This window comes from Somniosus microcephalus, chromosome 5 (genome assembly GCF_052327205.1).
Source record: "Somniosus microcephalus isolate GS21.2 chromosome 5, FLI_Smic_1.0, whole genome shotgun sequence".
Lineage (NCBI taxonomy): Eukaryota > Metazoa > Chordata > Chondrichthyes > Squaliformes > Somniosidae > Somniosus > Somniosus microcephalus.
Genome location: NC_140991.1, coordinates 199,206,286 through 199,224,969, shown reverse-complemented (window position 1 = coordinate 199,224,969; position 18,684 = coordinate 199,206,286). Strand labels below are relative to the sequence as shown.

General features: G+C 46.8%; 1 protein-coding gene across 11 annotated transcripts in view; it reads left to right on the top strand.

Moving 5' to 3' along the window:
• Nucleotides 1-18,684, top strand: part of nek10 (NIMA-related kinase 10) — a 470,337-nt gene that overhangs the window by 226,222 nt on the left and 225,431 nt on the right. The window lies entirely within an intron of this gene.

Below are 18,684 nucleotides of genomic sequence, written 5' to 3'. Positions count from 1 at the left end.
TTATTAGTGATGGTCATTTTCAATGAGCTGCGAGTTTGTATTAGGTGGAGAATGTCTACTGAATGGACGTTAATCCATTAATACTGAAGTTTATAGTAAAAATGCAGCAACATACAGAGCATCACATAAGTGAAGAGTCATTTTTTTCATGCTTTTAAAATGTAAGTATCTTTTTAAAATTCATTCATGGTATGTGGGCATTGCTAGCAAGGCCAGCATTTATTGCTGGTCCCTAGTTGCCTTTGAGAAGGTGGTGGCGAGCTGCCTTTTCAACCGCTGCAGTCCGTGTGGTGAAGGTACTCCCATAGTGCTGTTAGGGAGGGAGTTCCAGGATGTTGACCCAGTGATGATGAAGGAACGGCGATATATGTCCAAGTCAGGATGGTGTGTGACATGGAGTGGAACTTCGCGGGTTTGGGAGGTGTTATTGAAGAAGCCTTGGCTAGTTGCTGCAGTACATCTTGTACATGGTATGCACTGCAGCATGGTGCACTGGTGGCGGAGGGAGTGAATGTTTAAGCTGGTGGATGGGGTTTCAATCAAGCGGGATGCTTTGTCTTGGATTGTGTCGAGCTTCTTGAGTGTTGTTGGAGCTGCACTCATCCAGGCAAGTGGACCGTAGTCCATCACATTCCTGACTTGTGCCTTGTAGATGGTGGAAAGGCTTTGGGGAGTCGGGAGGTGTGACACTTGCCACAGAATACCCAGTCTCTGACTTGTTCTTGTAACCACAATATTTATGTGGCTGGTACAGTTAAGTTTCTGGCCAATGATGACCCCCAGGATGTTGATGGGGGATTCGACGATGGTAATGCCATAGAATGTCAAGCGGAGGTGGTTACACTCTAGAGTATACATGTGGTAATTGGCCGGATTGGATTTTTCCTTTTTTTGTCTACGGGACACACATGGGCAATTTTCCACTTTGTTGGCTAGATGCCAATGTTATAGCTGTACCGGAACAGCTCGGCTAGAGGCACGGCTAGTTCTGGAGCACAGGTCTTCAGCACTACAAATGGGATGTTATCGGGGCCCATAGCTTTTGCTGTATCCAGTGCGCTCAGCCGTTTCTTGATAGCACGTGGAGTGAATTGAATTGGCTGAAGACTGGCATCTATGATGGTGCGGACCTCAGAAGGAGGCTAAGATGGATCATCCACTTGGCACTTCTGGCTGAAGATGGTTGTGAACACTTCAGTCTTGTCTTTTGTACTTGGGTGGTGCGCTCCGTCGTTATTGATGATGGAGATTTCCCTTTTATTATACCTTTGGGTTTAATATGTTTGCACAAATATGTTCCTGTGATACAAAATAAGAACATAAGAATTAGGAGCAGGAGTAGGCCAGATGGCCCTTCGAGCCTGCTCTGCCATTCAATAAGATCATGACTGATCTTCGACCTCAACTCCACTTTCCCGCCTGATCCCCATATCCCTTGATTCCCCTAGAGCCCAAAAATCTATCTATCTCAGCCTTGAATATACTCAAGGACTCGGCATCCACAGCCCTTTCGGGTAGAGAATTCCAAAGATTCACAATCTTCTGGAGTGAAGAAATTCCTCCTCATCTCAGCCTTAAATGGCCGACCCCATATCCTGAGACTATGTCCCCTAATTCTAGACTCTCCAGCCAGGGGAAACAACCTCTCAGCATCTACCCTGTCAATCCCCTTCAGAATCTTGTACGTTTCAATGAGATCACCTCTCATTATTCTAAACTCCAGAGATTATAGGCCCAATCTACTCAATCTCTCCTCATAGGACAACCCTCTCATCCCAGGGATCAATCTAGTAAACCTTCGTTGCACTGCCTCTAAGGCATGTATGTCCTTTCTCAGATAAGGGGACCAAAACTGTGCACAGGTGTGGTTTCAACAAAGCCCTGTACAATTGTAGTAAGACTTCCTTACTCTTGTACTCCAACTCCCTTGCAATAAAGGCCAACATGCCATTTGCCTTCCTAATTGCTTGCTGTACCTGCATGCTAACTTTCTGTGTTTCCTATACGAGGACACCTAAATCTCTCTCAACGCCAATATTTAATAGTTTCTCACCATTGAAAAAATATCCTGTTTTTCTATTCTTCCTACCAAGTGAATAACCTTACATTTCCCCATATTATACTCCATTTGCCACCTTATTGCCCACTCACTTAACCTGTCTATATCCCTGTGCAGGCTCTTTCTATCCTCCTCACAGCTTACTTTCCCACCTAGCTTTGTATTGTCAACAAACTTGGATACATTGCACTTGGTCCCTTCATCTAAGTCATTACAGGAAACTTTGGTTTATCCGGAGGTTAACTGTCCGGAATGCTCGAGCCACCGGCAAAAATCAGGAGCCGTTTCGTTAGGTTTTTTTTCTTTTTGTTGCTTTTTTTTCACCAGTCAGGCTCTGCAAGGTCTCGCTGAAGCTGTTGCTAAGCTACAGAGACGCTTGGAAGGTACGGCCGACTGTTTAGAAGCTGTTGCTAAGCAACAGGGTTTGTTGCCAGATACGGAGCTCAAAATCTCCGTATGTTTCAACATTAGCGCTGGTTTGCCCGGCAGTTTTGATGGGACGGCAACAGCTCGGTCCCGTCGGTGCCGGATAGCACAAAGTTTCCTGTAATATAGATTGTAAATAGCTTTGGCCTAAGCACTGATCTTTGTGGCACCCCACTAGTTACAGCCTGCCATCTGGAAAATGACCTGTTTATTCCTTCTCTCTGTTTTCTGTCTGTTAACCAATCCTCTATCCATGCTAATATATTACCTCCAACCCCATGAGCCCTTATCTTGTGTAGCAACCTTTTATGTGGCACCTTATCGAATGCCTTTTAGAAATCCAAATATACTACATACACTGGTTCCCCTTTATCTATCCTGCTAGTTACATCCTCAAAAAACACTAATAAATTTGTTAAACATGATTTTCCTTTCATAAAACCATGTTGACTTTCCCTAATCATATATGATTTTCTAAGTGCCCTGTTACCACTTCCTTAATAATGGATTCTAGCATTTTCCCAATTCCAGCATTTTCCTGTCTTTCCCTGTTTTCTCTCTCCTTCCTTTCTTGAATAGTGGGGTTAAATTTGCTACCTTCCAATCCGCTGCGACCATTCTGGAATTGAGGGAATTTTGGAAGATCACAAACAATGCATCCACTATCTCTGCAGCCACCTCTTTTAGAACCCTAGGATGTAGGCCATCAGGTCCAGGGGATTTGTCGGATTTTAGTCCCATTAGTTTCTCAAGTACTTTTTTTCTACAGATATTAATTACTTTAAGTTCCTCACTCTTATTAGCCCCTTGGTTTCTACTATATTTGGTATACATTTTGTGACTTCTACCATGAAGACAGATACAAAATATTTGTTTAAAATCTCAGCAATTTCCTTATTCCCCATTATAATTTCTCCTGACTCAGCCTCTAAGGACTCATGTTTACTTTCGCTATTCTTCCTTTTTACATACTTGTAGAAACTCTTACACTCTGGTTTTTATATTTCTTGCTAGTTTACTCTCATTCTATTTTCTTTCTTTTTATCAATTTTTTGGTTATCCTTTGCTGGTTTCGAAAGCTCTTCCAATCCTCAGGCTTACTACTATTCTTCACAACATTATAAGCATCTTCTTTTAATCTAATACTATCCTTAACTTAAATAAGAATAGAATATGCTGGAAATACTCAGCAGGTCAGGCAGCATCTGTGGAAAGAGAAACAAAGTTAACATTTCAGGTCAATCCCCTTTCGTCAGGAAACCTGACTATTGCCAGAAAACCAGCACAGACCTGTAGGACTACTCATGAAATTGTACAGTTGAGGGCAATGATATGGTGGGTATCAGGACTGGGCCAGATGAAAAGAGCTCTGGGACTCTGGGAGGGGAGAATCTCTCCTCAGTAATTTGCTGCCTTACAGCTCCAGCAGTTTGTAGCACAGCTGGACAGTGCTCTTCCTCTGCACCATCCAGTTCCTCATGCTCTTCTTCATCTTCCCACTCCACTTCCTCCTCAGGAAGCTAAAGGGCAAATTCCCTTTATATTGCAAGATTTTGAAGCATGCAGCAAATGATTATAAATCTTGACACTCACTCTGGGTTGTACTGAAGGACTCCTCCCTTGCTGTCCAAATGGTAAAACCATTGTTCCAGGATGACAATGGTTTGCTCAATCAGAACTCTTGTTGCATGGCTCTCATTATAATCAGTGCTCTGTGTCTATGCCCGGGATCCTGAGAGGAGTCATGAGTCAGTTGGAGAGGGAATAACCCTTGTCCCTCAGCAGCCAGCCTGCCACCCAATGGACTGGGTGGAACACGGGGAATTGAAGACTGACACAGTATGAAAGCATCGTGACTATTGCCAGGAAACCGGGCACAGACCTGCATGACTCGGTGCCTGTGATCACAAACAAGTTGAACATTGAATGAAAGGCAGCCCTTCCTGTTGAGAAACAGTGCTGCTTTGTGATCAGGAGCATGTGGGGCTACGAGTGTGCAGTCTATAATGTCAAGCACCTGTGGGAATCCAGATCAGTCAGAACTGGAAAAAGTTAGAGATGTAACAGATTTTATGCAAGTGCAAGGGCAGCGAAAGTGGGGAGAACTGAATGGAGGTGTTCCGCAAAGCGGTCACCCAATATTCATCCTCGGTCATTTCCGCCAACTCCAGTGTGATCCTACCACCAAACACATAGAAACATAGAAAACATAGAATATAGGAGCAGGAGTAGGCCATTCGGCCCCTCGTGCCTGCTCCGCCATTTAATGAGATCATGGCTGATCATCCAAATTCAGTACCCTGTCCCTGCTTTCTCCCCATATCCCTTGAGCCCTTTAGCCTTAAGAAATATATCTAACTCCTTCTTGAATATATTTAATGAATTGGCCTCAACTGCCTTTTGTGGTAGGGAAGTCCACAGGTTCACCACTCTCTGGGTGAAGAAATTCCTCCTCATCTCAGTCCTAAATGGCTTACCCCTTATCTTTAGACTGTGACCCCTGGTTCTGGACTCCCCCGCCCTTGGGAACACCCTTCCTGCATCTAGTCTGTCTAGTCCTGTTAGAATTTTATAAGTTTCAATGAGATCCCCTCTCATTCTTCTAAACTCCAGCAAATATAAGCCCAGTCGACCCAATCTCTCCTCATACATCATTCCTGCCAACCCAGGTATCAGTCTGGTGAATCTTTGCTGCACTCCCTCCAAGGCAAGAACATCCTTCCTCAGATAAGGCGACCAAAACTGCACACAATACTCAAGCTGTGGTCTCACCAAGGCCCTGTACAACTGCAGCAAGACATCCTTGCTCCTGTACTCGAATCCTCTCGCTATGAAGGCCAACATACCATTTGCCGCCTTAACCGCCTGCTGCACCTGCATGCTTACCTTCAGCGACTGGTGCACAAGGGCACCCAGGTCTCGTTGCACTTCCCCTTCTCCCAATCTATTGCCGTTCAGATAATAATCTGCCTTCCTGTTTTTGCCACCAAAGTGGATAACCTCACATTTATCCACATTATACTGCATCTGCCATGCATCTGCCCAATCACCCAACCTGCCCAAATCATACTGGCGTTTCTCAGCATCCTCCTCACAGCACACATGCCCACCCAGCTTTGTGTCATCTGCAAACTTGGAGATCATTAATATATATTGTGAATAGATCATTAATATATATTGTGAATAGCTGGGGTCCTAGCACCGATCCCTGCAGTACCCCACTAGCCACTGCCTGCCACTCGGAAAAAGACCCGTTTATTCCAACTCTTTGCTTCCTGTCTGCCAACCAGTTCTCTATCCAAGTCAGTACCTTACCCCCAATCCCATGTGCTTTAACTTTACACGCTAATCTCTTGTGCGGGACCTTATCGAAAGCCTTCTGAAAGTCCAAATACACCATATCCACTGGTTCTCCCTTATCTATTCTACCAGTTACATCCTCAAAAAATTCCAGTAGATTAGTCAAGCACGATTTACCTTTTGTAAATCCATGTTGACTTTGTCCGATCCTGTCACTGTTTTCCAAGTGCTCTGCTAATACATCTTTTATAATGGACTCTAGCATTTTCCCACTACCGATGTCAGGCTTACCAGTCTATAAGTCCCCGTTTTCTCTCTACCACCTTTTTTGAATAGCGGGGTTACATTAGTTACCCTCCAATCCATGGGAACTGTTCTAGAGTCTATAGAATTTTGGAAGATGACCAGCAATGCATCTACTATTTCTAGGGCCACTTCCTTAAGTACCCTAGGATGTAGATTATCAGGCCCTGGGGATTTATCTGCCTTCAATCCCGTCAATTTCCCTAACACCATTCCCCTACAAATACTGATTTCATTCAGTTCCTCCCTCTCATTAGACCCTATGTTCCCCGACATCTCTGGGAGGTTGTTTGTGTCCTCCTTTGTGAAGACAGAACCAAAGTATATATTTAATTGGTCTGCCATTTCTTTGTTCCCCATTATAAATTCCCCTGATTCTGACTGCAAGGGACCTATGCTTGACTTCACCAATCTTTTTCTCTTCACATATCTATAGAAGCTTTTACAATCAGTTTTTATGTTCCCTGAAAGCTTACTCTCATACTCTATTTTCTCCCTCTTAATTAATCCCTTTGTCCTCCTTTGCTGAATCCTAAACTGCTCCCCGCCCTCAGATTTGCTGCTTTTTCTGGCCAATTTATTTGTCCTCTCCTTGGATCTTATGCTATCCCTAATTTCCCTTGTTAGCCACGGCTGAGTTAGCTTCTTTGTCTCATTTTTATGCCAAACAGGGATGAACAAATTCTGTAGTTCATCCATGCGATCTTTAAATGTCTGCCATTGCCTATCCACCATCAAACCTTTAAGTAACGTTCCCCAATCCATCCTAGCCAACTCGCGCCTCATACCATCGTAGTTTCCTTTATTTAAATTCAGAACCCTAGTCTCTGAGTCAAATACTTCACTCCATCTTAATGAAGAATTCTATCATACTATGATCGCTTCGCCCCAAGGGGCCTCGGACAACAAGATTGCTAATTAATCCTTTCTCATTACATAATACCCAGTCTAAGATGACCTGATCTCGAGTTGGTTCCTCGACATATTGGTCCAGGAAACCATCCCGTATACACTCCACGAATTCCTCCTCCATAGTATTGTTGCTAATTTGGTTAGCCCAATCTATATGTAGATTAAAGTCGCCCATGATAACTGCTGTGCCCTTATTGCACGCATCTCTAATTTCCCGTTTAATGCCATCCCCAACCTCAGCATTACTGTTTGGGGGTCTGTATACAACTCCCACTAACGTTTTCTGCCCCTTGGTACTTCTCAGCTCTACCCATACAGATTCCACATCAGAGCTAATATCCTTCCTTACTATTGTGTTAATCTCCTCTTTAACTAGCATTGCTACCCCACCTGCTTTTCCATTTTGCCTGTCTTTCCTGAATATTGAATACCCCTGGATGTTGAATTCCCAGCCTTGGTCACCCATGGAGCCATGTCTCAGTAATCCCTATTATATCACATCTTCCCCTCCCCTCCCCTTTCAGCATTCCGAAGGGACTGCTCCCTCCGCGACTCCCTGGTCCACTCCTCAGTCACCCCCAACATCTCCTTCCCTTCTCAAGGCACCTTCCCATGCAAGCGCAGGAGATGCAACACTTGCCCTTTTACCTCCTCCCTTCCCACTGTCCACAGCCCCAAACACTCCTTCCAGGTGAAACAGTGATTTATTTGTACTTCTTGCAATTTAGTATACTGTATTCACTGCTCACAATGTCTCCTCTACATTAGGGAGACCAAACTCAGATTGGGCGACTGCTTTGTGGAACTCCTCCATTCAGTCCATAAGAGTGACCCCGAGCTTCTGGTCACCTGTCACTTTAATTCTCTGCTCCAATCCCACTCTGATATCGCCATCCTCTGCCTCTTACACTGTTCCAATGAAAGTCAACGTAAGCTCAAGGAATAGCACGTCATCTTTCGATTAGGCACTTTACAGCCTTCTGGACTCAACATCGAGTTCAACAATTTCAGACCATATCCTCTGCCCCTATTTTTTCACATGGCAGCTGTTAATGATTCTGCCATCCCTATTTACACCTTATCTAGACTCATCTTTTGTTTCTTTACCTGTCCCACTGCCATCTCCTTTTGCTTTGTACTGTCATACCTTTTGTCATTTAATCACTCCTGCCTTCCACCTATCACAGGCCTTCCCTTTTGTTCTTTCCTCCCCTCCCCCCTTTCCCTGCCCCTGCACTTGCTTAAAATCTGTTACATCTCTAACTTTTTCCAGTTCTGATGAAAGGTCATCGACCTGAAACGTTAACTCTGTTTCTCTCTCCACAGTTGCTGCCTGACCTACTGAGTATTTCCAGCATTTTCTGCTTTTATTTCAGATTTCAAGCATCTGCAGTATTTTGCTTTTGTACTATCCTTAACTCATTTAGTTAGCCACGGATGGATCACTTTTCCCATGGAGTTTTTGTTTCTCAATGAAATGTATATTTGCTGAGAATTTTGGAATTTTTTTTTAATGTTTGCCACTGCTGATCTACCGTCATACCTTTTAATCTAATTTCCCAATCTACCTTAGCTAACTTGCCCATCATACCTATGTAATTCGCTTTATTTAAGTTCAAGACTCTCGTTTCCGACTGAAGTATTTTACCCTCAAACTCAATGTGAAATTTTTATCATATTACGATCACTCTTCCCCAGAGGATCCTGTACTATGAGATTACTAATTAACCCTGTCTCATTGCACAATACAAGATCTAAAATAGCCTGTTCCCTGGTTGGTTCCATGGCATATTGTTCTAGGAAACTGTCTCAAATTCATTCCATGATCTCATCCTCCAGACTACCTTTGCCAATTTGAGTTGCCCAGTCTCTATGATGATTATAGTGGCCCATGATTATTGTATTACCTTTGTTACAAGCTCCTATTATTTATTGATTAATACTCTGTCCAATGGTATTGCTACTGTTTGGGGGCTTAGAAAATACTCCCACCCTTGATTCTACTTTTTTTAAATTTGTTTATGGGATGTGGGTGTCGCTGGCAAGGCCAGCATTTATTGTCCATCCCTGATTGCCTTTGAGAAGGTAGCGGTGAGCCGCCTTCTTGAACTGCTGCAGCCCGTGTGGTGAAGACACTCCCACAGTGCTGTTAGGGAGGGAGTTCTAGGATTTTGACCCAACGACGATGAAGGATCTGTGATATACTTCTAAGTCAGGATGGTGGGTGACTTGGCGGGGAACTTGGAGGTGGTGGTGTTCCCATGCGCCTGCTCCCCTTGTCCTTCTAGGTGGAAGAGGTTGCGGGTTTGGGAGGTGCTGCCGAAGAAGCTTTGGCGAGTTGCTGCAGTGCATCTTGTAGATGGTACGCACTGCAGCTACAGTTCACCAGTGGTGGAGGGAGTGGATGTTTAAGGTGGTAGAGGGGGTGCCAATCAAGCAGGCTGCTTTGTCCTGGATGGTGTCGAGCTTCTTGAGTGTTGTTGGAGCTGCACTCATCCAGGCAAGTGGGGCGGTAACTGGCCGGATTGGATTTGTTCTGCTTTTGTGGACAGGACATACCTGGGCAGTTTTCCACATTGTCGGATAGATGCTAGTGTTGTAGCTGTACTCGAACAACTTGGCTAGAGGCGCGGCTAGTTCTGGAGCACAAGTCTTCAGCACGATAGCCGGGATGTTGTCGGGGCTCATAGCCTTTGCTCGGTAGTCGCGGGCCAAGACTGGTTGCCCTACATTGAAGCTCCTTGTTGGCTCTCTTCGTACGTTTGGTCTGAGCAAATCCAGGTGAGATCTTAACCTTCGGTTAAAGAACATCATGGCCGGGGCCTGGTTGGTGACTGCATGTGTCGCATTCCGGTAGGCGAACAGGAAATTGTCCACCTTATGCTGCAGCGGAATGTTGTCATTGTACATAGCCTTTATTGCCTTCTTAAAGGTTTGTACGAACCTCTCAGCCAATCCATTTGTGGCTGGATGATACGGGGCGGATGTGTAATGCCTTACCCCATTCTTCTTCATAAACCTCCGCAACTCTTCGGACACAAACTGTGGTCCGTTATCGGAGCAAATCTGTTCTGGCAAGCCGTTCCTGGCAAAAATGGTCCGTAGGACTGCAATAGTTTTCTCCGTGGTGGTGGAGAACATTTTGATGACCTCAGGCCAGTTCGAGTGCTCATCCACGGCTATTAAAAACATTGAGTCCATGAATGGACCAGCAAAATCAATATGCACCCGTTGCCATGGAGATGAGGGCCACTCCCATGGGTGTAGAGGGGCCTGTGGTGGTGCATTTTGGACTTTCTGGCATCCTGGGCAGCTCTTGGTCAGGTCCTCGATTTGTTTATCGATTCCCGGCCACCACACATAAGCCCTGGCAAGGCTTTTCATTTTTACCCCTCCCAGATGACCCTCATGAAGCTCATTGAGCACTCTATCCCTTAACTTGGGTGGAATTACCACTCGGGATCCACACATCAAGGTCCCCCGGCACACTGACAGCTGTTCTCTTCTTGTCGAGAATGCTGGCAACAGTGAGTCGCTATGTGCTGGCCATCCCTTCACTGCCAAATCATATACCCGAGACAGTGTCGGGTCATTTCGGGTCTCCTTTTCTATATGAGCGTTAGTTACCGGTAGGTATTCAACTATAGTCGAATTAAATATTTCGACAGGATCCACTGCTGGTGCTTCCTCCGCAGTAGGCAGTGGCAGGTGTGATAGCCCATCAGCATTTCCATGCTGTTTCGTGCCCTTATATTCAATCTCATAGTGGTGCGCCCCTAGAGTGACCATCTTTGTAGTCGTTGCGCAGTCATCACCGGAACGCCCTTCTTCGGATTAAAAATGGAGACAAGAGGCTGGTGGTCAGTCAGCAAGGTGAATTTCTGCCCGTGCAGATAGTGATTGAACTTTTTCACTCCCCACACTAGGCTGAGGGCCTCCCTGTCAATCTGGGCGTAGTTACACTCGGCTGAGGTTAGTGATCGTGACGCAAAGGCTATTGGCCTCTGAGCCGTCCGAGAATTTGTGCGACAGCACCGCTCCAATGCCGTAGGGTGACGCATCACACGCCAGCCGAATTGGTAGTGCTGGGTTGAAATGGGCCAATACCTCTTTCGATGTGATTAGTGTTTTGCTCTTCTGGAAAGCTCGTTTACATTCGTCACTCCACTTCCATGGCACTCCAGTTTGCAGTAGAGTGTTCAGTGGGTGTAGTATTGTAGACAAATTTGGCAAGAACTTATGGTAGTAGTTTACCAGCCCGAGCAACGACCTCAGTTGTGACACGTTTTCCGGTGCTGGAGCCTTGACTACTGCCTCAATCTTTTCTGGGGACTTATGTAACCCCTCTTTATCGATAACGTGGCCACAATACGAGATCTGTTTTTTAAAAAACTGGCATTTGGGGCGGTTAGCTCGGAGCCCATATTCCTTCAATCTAGTGAGCACCTGCTCCAGGTTGGCGAGGTGATCACTGTCAATTTCGCCTGTGACCAGGATGTCGTCCAAATAACACTAGGTCCCTGGGATCCCTTGCAGGACTTGTTCCATTGCCCTTTGCCAAATAGCCGGTGCTGATGCTACCCCGAATACCAGCCGGTTGTATTGGTAGAGACCTTTATGGGTGTTGATTGTGAGGTATTTTTTTGATGCTTCTTCTACCTCCATTTGCAGGTACGCCTGGGCCAGATCAATCTTAGTGAAGCGTCCCCCTCCAGATAGCGAGGCGAAAATATCTTCAATCCGCGGAAGTGGATATTGCACGGTGTGAAGGACTGGGTTCACTGTTACCTTAAAGTCCCCACAGACGCGAACCTTCCTTGGTTCCGCAGGCGTGCTGCTCAACGACTTTTTCATCACAGGGACGACGGGTGTAGCCCACTCGCTCCAGTCTACCTTGGACAGTACTCCTGAACGTTCCAAACTCTCCAGCTCTGCTTCGACGGCTGGGCGGATCGCATAAGGTACCGGTCTGGCCTTAAAAAATTTTGGGCTTGCGTTTTCTTCGATTTTAATTGTTGCTGTCATGCCTTTTAGTGTTCCGAGTCCTTGCTGGAACACTTCTTGCGCGTCGGTTAGGACCTTTGACAGTCGCCCAGGTGTGACGTCGTCATCCTTTTTGGCAGCCACAGTCAGTGCTTGTATGGAATGCCAATCCAGCTGTATTTTCCGGATCCATTCACGTCCCAGTAATGGTGGTCCTCCATCTTGCAATACATACAGGTCTAGTTTTGGTGTTTCCTTACCGTTATATATAACGGTCACCCTTATTTTTCCTTTGGGGTAGACTTTTTGCCCCGTGTACGTCTTCAAGACAATTTTTGTGCCTCTCAAGGGTATGTGTGAGAATAGCCGCTCGTAGTCCCGTCGGTTTATGACTGTTAGGGCTGATCCTGTGTCCAATTCCATTTTTACCTGGACTCCTGCTATCTTGAGAGTGACCCAAATGGTTCGGTGATCCTCCGTTTTGATCACATTATGTAGTTTCAGACAACTCAGCTCCCTGCTTTCGGAGTCGGTATCACTCTTTTGTTCGTCTGAACTATTCTCCGTCACCTTATGTACCTTCTTGTACTTTTCTTTTGGAGATTTCTTATTGCTGGTTTTCTTTCCCGACCTGCAGACTCGTGCTATGTGTCCTACTTTTCCACACTGTCTGCACACTTTGTCTTTGAACCAGCAATCATTGTGGTCGTGTGTTGTTCTGCCGCAGCGATAGCACTTCTCTGTTCTGTATGATATTTCGTTTGTGCCATATTTTTGCGGTCTCCATTGTATCTCTGCAGCGCCCTGTGCTGCTGCTTCATATGATACCGCAATGCTGAAAGCCTTGTCCAGCGTAAGGTCCTTTTCAGATAAAAGCCGTTTCTGGGTTCCTTCACTTTGAAGCCCACACACAAACTTGTCCCTTAAGGTATCTGCCAGTCCCGTTCCAAACTGGCAGTGTTTCGATAGTTTGCGCAGTTCTGTTAAATATTCAGCATTGCTTTCATCCTTATGCTGGTTCCGTTTGTGAAACTTGAATCTTTCTGCTATCAGCAGCGGTGTGGGGTTTAAATGTTCCTGTAGTATCGTCACTATGTCTCCAATACCCTCTTCCACTGGCTTCGCTGGGGTTACTAGATTTCGTAATAAGCCATACGTCTTTGCACCCATTAAATTTAACAATACCGGCGCTTTCTTGTCATCTGACACCTCATTTGCCTTGCAGTATACCTCTCTTCGTTCGACATATGTAGTCCAATCTTCGACTTCATTGTCAAATGCGGTGATACTGCCACTCTTCGGCATTTTGGGTGTGGTTTAAAATGGCGTCTCCCACGCTTTCCTTCCTCCCCTGCTGCTGCCAACGCCGCTCTCGGCAGTCCTCGTGGCAATGGCGGCGCCCTGTAGGTTTCGCGCGCTTCTCCTGCGCTGCTGCCAACGCCGCTCTCGGTGGTCCTCATGGCAATGGCGGCGCCTCGCGGGTTTCTGCGCATCTCTCTCCCTCTCCTCAACGCTGCTTGGCCCCTGAACACCGGCTGCGCCCTGTGCGCTCTGTCCTCTCTCTCTTCCGTCGACACTGCTCGGCCCTTTGCTGTGCCGCTCGGTCAGGCTCTAGCCCGCCGCTGTCCGGGAAGGGTCTGCGCACTACCTGTTGCCAGCCCGTTTCGCTGGACCACCGCGACTGGAACGCCAAGCCTGGCTCTCAACAGCCTCCCCCGCAATTCTCGAGTCTCTGCTGGATGACTGGGTGGTTGCCTGTGGTCGACGCCCGTGTCTCTGGCCTTGACCTCCAATCTATTGGTCTCCAGGAACGAATCCCTGGGAGGTGATGCAGAGTTGCAGGTAGGATCGAATTTGCCTCGTCGCCAATGTTGTGTCCGTCAGTAGTAAGACACAGACTGCAGGAGAACGGTACAACAGGTGTTTACTCAACGTGGCTCACTCTGGAACTGAACTGTACAGATTACTACTCAGTGCTATATACAGGTGTGGTCACTGCCGGTACTACAGTATACATGAGCTGTAAAAAGTAGTTCCCCCCTTAAAGGTATATACATTATGGCCTAGAAATTCACTGGCCTTAGCGCCGCTTTTGAGGCGCTAGAGGGCCTAGCGCCGAAGTTATGGCCTGTTTAGAAATTGACAGGGGCCCTAAATCGGCGTTAGGCCGGTAGCGCTGCGCCGGCACCGATGACATCATCGGTGTGCGCAGCGTCCCGGTTGCCATGGTAACCCGCCCGAACTCGGAAATTGAGTTGCGGCCGCCTCGCCCGTGGCAGCCGCAAGCAACGTTCTGGCAGAGGTGCCTTACAGAACTTTGCGCCGGCGCATTAAAGGCCCCGCGGCGGCCGGCCGCTTTCCCGCCGGCCGCCTGGCCGCAGCTCCCTCCCTGGACTTCCCCCCCCCCCCCCCCCCCCCGGAACAGAAGCAAGCCCGGCACTTGTCCGAGGTGCCGGGCTCATTTTTAAAAAGATTATCGCGGGCCGCGGCCGGGTGCAGGCAGCTCCTCCTTAACGGAAGGAGGAGGCCTGCACTTCCCGAGCCTGCCGCATCGCAGCGGGCGCCGCAGCGCCGGAATAGCGCCACAATGTGGCGCGTGGCGCCAGTTTTGAGGCGCCGAGACCCCTCAGTAGCGCTGGCAGCCGTTTGGGCGCGGCGCTACTGAATTTTTGGCGCGCGCAGGGGGACTTAGCGCCGGCACTAACTTCCGGCGCTAAAGCCCTCGCTGCGCCAAAACCGAATTTCTCGGCCTATAATTTTGAGTGTGTGGCACCAACCTTTGGGTCATTGCAGGAGACACTGACGTAAAGCTGAGTGTCATCAGTATACATGTGGAATTGATTCCATGCTTCGTGATGGCATGTAGATAGTGAACAAGAATGGGCCAAGGATTTATCTCTGGGATATACCAGAGGTGACCATGGGAGCAGAGGAGGAGAAGCAGTTGCCAACAACTTAGAGCTGGCTCGAGTGACAGCAGAATCACCCCAGAGGTAGATTGCAGAGGAGAGATACTGGAAGAGGCTGGAAAGTTGGCTATCCTTGCTTCTCTCCACAGGTAATTGCCATCTTTAAAACCCGTAATGAGAATTAAGTATAAATTCATCAGGGCATTTTACTGCCAAATGGAATGATATTTATTGCTAAGTCAATGAGTTGATGTGAACAAAAGAAATATGAAATGGATTCATCATGAATACATGCACGAGCATGCACCAAACTTATTGGCATTCTGTTTGGAAATGAAACCAATGGTAACCTCCTCAATTCAGCACAACAGACCCCAGGTGCAGAAATGTAGATGTTATCCAGAGTGGTCATTTGTTCAATTCACTTCTTAAAATATGAATCTTGTGCATTGAAATAAATATAGTTCTTTATACATATCTAAAATGTGATGATAAAGCTTTTGATAGCATTATCCTCATAAAATCTATCTTTACATCCACATTTTTGTTTATTGGAAGATATGTGCCAGCATTGTAATACTGATGAAATATAACCTTGCTGTAAAACATGACCTAGTATACAGAAAGCAGTAAGTGCAACTTTTCTCTGCATTTATAGTGTTACAGTACTGAATGTTCAAAACAGCCCATTAACTCATTGTTGAGATGCTGAAATAGTTGTATTTTTGACTGAGGCAGCTCTATCCATTATGGTTTGGGGATGGATTTGGCTGAAGTTCAGTTATGAAAATTGATAGATATAATTGGAAAAAATCTTAGCAATCAATAATTTGGATCCCATAAGTATGGAAACAAGACTTTCTCCATCCTCAATGATGGTGGAGCCCAGCACATGTGTGCAAAAGACAAGCTTAAGGCATTTGCAACCATCTTCAGTCAGAAGTGCCAAGTGGATGATCCATATCGGCCTCCTCCTGAGATCCCCACCATCACAAAAGCCAGCCTTCAGCCAATTTGATTCACTCCAAGCGATATCAAGAAACGACTGAGCACACTGGATACAGCAAAGGCTATGGGCCCCGACAACATCCCGGCTGTCATGCTGAAGACTTGTGCTCCAGAACTAGCCGTGCCTCTAGCCAAGCTGTTCCAGTACAGCTACAACACTGGCATCTATCTGACAATGTGGAAAACTGCCCAGGTATGTCCTGTCCACAAAAGGCAGGACAAATCCAACCCGGCCAATTACCACCTCATCAGTTTACTCTCAATCATCAGCAAAGTGATGGAAGGTGTCATCGACAATGCTATAAAGCAGCACTTAGCAGTAATCTGCTCACTGATGCCCAGTTTGGGTTCCGCCAGGACCACTCGGCTCCAGACCTCATTACAGCCTTGGTCCAAACATGGACAAAGGAGCTGAATTCCAGAGGTGAGGTGAGAGTGACTGCTCTTGACATCAAGACAGCATTTGACCGAGTGTGGCATCAAGGAGCCCTAGTAAAACTGAAGTCAATGGGAATCAGGGGGAAAACTTTCCACTGGCTGGAGTCGTACCTAGCACAAAGGAAGATGGTTGTGGTTGGAGGTCAATCATCTCAGCCCCAGGACATCGCTGCAGGAGTTCCTCAGGGCAGTACCCTAGGCCCAACCATCTTCAGCTGCATTATCAATGACCTTCCCTCCAACATAAGGTCAGAAATGGGGATGTTCGCTGATGACTGCACAGTGTTCAGTGCCATTCACAACTTCTCAGATAATGAAGCCCTCTGTGCCCACATGCAACAAGACCTGGATGACATTCAGGCTTGGGCTGATAAGTGGCAGGTAACATTCGCACCACAGAAGTGCCAGGCAATGACTATCTCCAACAAGTGAGAGTCTAACCACCAGCCCTTGACATTCAACGGCATTACCATCGCTGAATCCCCCACCATCAACATCCTGGGCATCACCATTGACCAGAAACTTAATTGGATCAGCCACATAAGCATTGTGGCAACAAGAGCAGGTCAGAGGCTGGATATTCTGCAGCGAATGTCTCACCTCCTGACTCCCCAAAGCCTTTCCACCATCTACAAGTCACAATTAAGTGATGGAATATTCTCCACTTGCCTGGACGAGTACAGATCCAACAACACTCAAGAAGCTCGACACCATCCAGGACAAAGCAGCTCGCTTGATTGGCACCCCATCGACCACCTTTAACATTCACTTCCTCCACCACCAGCGTACTGTGACTGCAGTGTATACCATCTACAAGATGCACTGCAGCAACTCGCCAAGGCTTCTTCGGCAGCACCTCCTGTCGAAGTTCGAGCAAGACTCAGACGCACGGTAACTGGCAAACAACACTTTTATTTTTACTTGTCACAAGGGGAGAGCAGTACAATCAATGGTTGATACTACAACTCCAACGAACGCTTACAAGAGGCTCATATTTATACATTGGAGTAAACAAGTTCCAGATAATCACATGGATATTACATCATTGGTTTAGCAACACTAATTTCTCAAAAAAACAACTTACATTAAACAAAGCCTATTCTTTCAATTCCGCTTCTTATCTCTACTAGTCTGACCATCTGAACCACAAGTTCCGGTCTTGTCTTACCGCAGCGTATGCCTTTCTGAGGTGCCGAATCGCGATTGGATGCCGTACAATAGCTAGTTAACCATATCCTGCAATGATTCAATCTTCCATCTAGCAGTCAAGCCCTCGTGACCTTTATTGTTCTTTAATACTAAACCACAAGTCAAAGAGCAGGTTTCCCTCTTCCTTCTTATTGAGTTTGCAAACTGCCAATTCTGCTATGCTTGCACTTTGCGAAGCTGAAGTTCCTCTTTGCTCCCTTTCCGAAACTAAAACATCTATTATTACCTTATACAATTCATTCCTTATGCGAAGCCATTTTGTTAGCCAGTTTGTTAGCCATTTTATTTACATTTCCACATTCCCCCCTTTTGTCCTTCTCAAGGACCATCTTTAAATTTAAACCTCAATTTTGTTCAATCGTTTTATCTCCTCCTCTTCTGGACTTTTGATTTCCATCTGGACCATCAGCTTCGCAGGCCCTAGCTTGGTTAACATTTGACCCATGTTATTACAACAGCATTTAAGCACAGCCAGAATTAGGAAGATACTAATTATTATTACCACTAGCCAAATTAGTCCATTGACTAGCCAATCCCACCAACTCCCCATGGCCCAATTGCCAAAATAGTCTCCCCATCCCTGATTCTCACGTGTTCTCTTTCCACTTTCTCTTATCTTATCTACAAGACTGTATGGCCTAGAAATTGAGTTTTGGCGCAGCGACGGCTTTAGCGCCGGAAGTTAGTGCCGGAGCTAAGTCGCGCTGGGCGGGCCAAAAATTCAATAGTTCTGCGCCCAAATGGCTGCCGGCGCTGCTGAGAGCTGTTTGCGCCTGAAAACTGGCGCTACGCGCTGAATTTCGGCGCTATTCCGGCGCTGCGGTGCCCGCTGCGGTGCGGCAGGTTCGGGAAGTGCAGGCCTCCTCCTTCCCTTAAGGAGGAGCTGCCTGCACCCGGCTGCGGCCCGCGAAAATCTTTTTAAAAATGAGCCCGGCACCTCGGACAAGTGCCGGGCTTGCTTCTGTTCCGGGGGGGGGGGGGGGGGAAGTCCGGGGAGGGAGCTGCGGCCAGGCGGCCGGCGGGAAAGCGGCCGGCCGCCGCGGGGCCTTTAATGCGCCGGCGCAAACACATGTAGGACTCTGTTGCCAGAGTCTTAGTTGCGGCTGCCACGGGCGAGGCGGCCGCAACTGAATTTCG